The sequence below is a fragment of the Urocampus carinirostris genome, unplaced genomic scaffold (genome assembly GCF_059441175.1).
Source record: "Urocampus carinirostris isolate Australia breed hairy pipefish unplaced genomic scaffold, RoL_Ucar_1.0 HiC_scaffold_82, whole genome shotgun sequence".
Taxonomy (NCBI): domain Eukaryota; kingdom Metazoa; phylum Chordata; class Actinopteri; order Syngnathiformes; family Syngnathidae; genus Urocampus; species Urocampus carinirostris.
The window spans coordinates 57,501-60,713 of NW_028283189.1; the positions used below are offsets into that span (position 1 = coordinate 57,501).

At 65.9% G+C, this 3,213-nt stretch overlaps 1 non-coding gene and 1 pseudogene across 1 annotated transcript; both read right to left on the bottom strand.

Moving 5' to 3' along the window:
• Positions 1-294: 294 nt before the first annotated feature.
• On the bottom strand, positions 295-448 carry LOC148345164 (5.8S ribosomal RNA). The gene has a single exon (XR_015848791.1). It is a non-coding gene; the product is annotated as a 5.8S ribosomal RNA (ribosomal RNA).
• A 1,342-nt stretch (positions 449-1,790) lies between these two features.
• On the bottom strand, positions 1,791-3,213 carry LOC148345165 (18S ribosomal RNA; annotated as a pseudogene; the record flags this gene model as incomplete).

Sequence of the window (3,213 nt, forward strand, 5' to 3'; positions counted from 1 at the left end):
CTCACCGGCAGCCGAGAAGCACCTCCGGACGCGCGGACGCGCGACACCGACGGGCGGACGGACACGGAGCGCCGCCCGAGTCTGTATTTGAGGGTACGAAGGGACGGGGGTCCCTGCGAAACCCCAGCCGCGGAGTGGGCGGGGACACGGGTCGCGCGCCACCCGCCGGGCGGACCGGCGGAATGTCGCGGAGGGCCCGAGCCTCGCCCGCGCGGACCGGGTTCTCGCGCCACCCGCCGGACGGACCGGCGGAATGTCGCGGAGGGCCCGGCCCGCGTCCGATCGATTGGAAAGCGCCGCTCAGACAGGCGTGGCCCCGGGGTAAAACCGGGGCCGCAATGTGCGTTCAAAGTGTCGATGATCAATGTGTCCTGCAAATCACATTAGTTCTCGCAGCTAGCTGCGTTCTTCATCGACGCACGAGCCGAGTGATCCACCGCTAAGAGTCGTACGTTTGGGCCCTTTTACGTCCGCCCGGGACGATCGGAGACAAATTCACGACAGGGTTTGTACCGGAGACGAACGCGCCGCGGGTGCCGTTCGGTCGCTCCCGCGAGCGAGCCCCTAACCCGCGGCGCGGTTACCGACGGGCGCGATACGCGCGACGCCGCGACGAGCCGAGCGGGTCGGGCGCGCGGCGCTGAGGCCGGCGCCCGGCGTCTCCCGCTCGGGGCCGCGACGGCGCCCGAGACGTGCGTCGGCCCGGGTAGGTCGGGCGCTCGGCGCTGAGGCCGGCGCCCGGCGTCTCCCGCTCGGGCCTGACACGACTCGGCGACCGGACTCGCCGGGTAGGTCGGGGGCTCGGCGCTGAGGCCGGCCCCCGGCGTCTCCTACCCGGACCCCGGAAGGCCATCCGACTTGGAAGCCCCGCCGCGCCGCGAAGCGACGCTTTGGGTGTTGCTACCCGTCAGCGAGTGGGTTTGGTTTACAAGGGCGGCGCGACCGCGCTGACACCGAGGGGGGACTGGCCCCCGACCCGGCCGCGGCCTGCCCGGACTATGGATGGACAGAGGAGACCGCGGCGGACCGCGCGGAACCGAACCCCCGGTGTCCGGAGCCCCGGGAGGGACTCCGGTGTCCGGGGGCCGGCCCACGCGCGCGCTACGCGGCCCCTCGAGGGCTCCGGCCGACGGACGCGTTTGGCCGGGGAAAAAGGTAGCCGGTGGGAGCACCGTTTCGTCGCCCTGAACCTTCGTCTCGGGCGGGCGTCCCGACGCCGCCGCCATACGGCCGTTGTGATCCGTGCGGGGATCCGCTTGCTCGGCGACCCTCGCCGAGAGCAGCCCCGCGCCGCACGGACACGCGACACCGACGGGCGGACGGACGCCGGGGCGCCGGCCCGAACCGTTACCTTTAAAGGACGGGAGGTCGTCGAGGCGAGTGCCGCCCCGGAAGCGCGCGCCGGAAGCGCGAGAACCGCGCCGAGCTAGGGTCGTCGGCAGAGGGGGATTCCCCGGTTACGGGGGTCCCGCGCACGGCCGCCGCCTTTCGCCCGTCGCTGGCGGTCGCCTGTCGTCGCGCCGCGCCGCGCTACTGGGGTCGTCGGACGAGCGCGCTACCCCGCTCGCACGGAGGTAGCGCGACATCGCCCGCCGCCTTTTCTCGCGTCGCGCCGCGCCGCGTGGCGCCCGCCGAACTCGCTCCGACGCGCGGCCCGGGAGTGACCCGCGCCGCGCCCCCCGTCCCGTCCCGTCCCGGTCTACCCTCTTCCTCCGCCTGCGACGACCCGCCGCCCTCGGCGTCTGGCTCGTCGGGGGTGTACCGAGGCGGATCTGCTGCCGCTCGTACGTTAATGATCCTTCTGCAGGTTCACCTACAGAAACCTTGTTACGACTTTTACTTCCTCTAGATAGTCAAGTTCGACCGTCTTCTGGCACACCGCCGGAGCCGGGGCCGGCCCCGGCGGGGACTATCCGAGGACCTCACTAAGCCATCCGATCGGTAGTAGCGACGGGCGGTGTGTACAAAGGGCAGGGACTTAATCAACGCAGGCTAATGACCCGCGCTTACTGGGAATTCCTCGTTGGTGGGAAATAATTGCAATCCCCAGGCCCTGTCACGAGCGGGGTTCATAGGATTACCCGCGCCTGCCGGCGCGGGGATAGACGACGCGCTTATACGCTCAGTGTGGCGCGCGTGCAGCCCCGGACATCTAAGGGCATCACAGACCTGTTATTGCTCATTCTCGTGTGGCTGAGAGCCACTTGTCCCTCTAAGAAGTTTTCTGCCGCCGACCGCGCGGGGGGCCGCGGTACTATTTAGTATGTTTGAGTCTCGTTCGTTATCGGAATTAACCAGACAAATCGCTCCACCAACTACGAACGGCCATGCACCACCACCCACGGTATCGAGAAAGAGCCTTCAATCTGTCAATCCTTTCCGTGTCCGGGCCGGGTGAGGTTTCCCGTGTTGAGTCAAATTAAGCCGCATGCTCCACTCCTGGTGGTGCCCTTCCGTCAATTCCTTTAAGTTTCAGCTTTGCAACAATACTCCCCCCGGAACCCAGACACTTGGTCGGTTTCCCGGGTGCTGCTCGGCGGGTCATGGGAATAACGCCGCCGGATCGCGAGTCGGCATCGTTTATGGTCGGAACTAGGACGGTATCTGATCGTCTTCGAACCTCCGACTTTCGTTCTTGATTAATGAAAACATTCTTGGCAAATGCTTTCGCTCTCGTCCGTCTTGCGCCGGTCCAAGAATTTCACCTCTAGCGGCGCAGTACGAATGCCCCCGGCCGTCCCTCTTAATCATGGCCCCAGTTCATGACAACCCACAAAATAGAACCGGAGTCCTATTCCATTATTCCCAGCTGCGATATGCAGGGGCGGCCGTGTGGCCTGCTTTGAACACTCTAATTTCCTCAAAGTAAACGCTTCGGGCCCCGCGAGTGACACCCAGCGAAGGGCATCACGGGGGCTTTTGCCGAGAGGCAGGGGCTGGGACAGACGGATGCACGCCTCGCGGCGGACCGTCAGCTCGCGTCCCGGGGTCCAACTAGGAGCTTTTTAACTGCAGCAACTTTAAAATACGCTATTGGAGCTGGAATTACCGCGGCTGCTGGCACCAGACTTGCCCTCCAATGGATGCTGGCCGATGGGTTTGTGTTCGGCTCATTCCAATTACGGAGACTCGAACGAGTCCCGTATTGTTATTTTTCGTCACTACCTCCCCGTGTCGGGAGTGGGTAATTTGCGCGCCTGCTGCCTTCCTTGG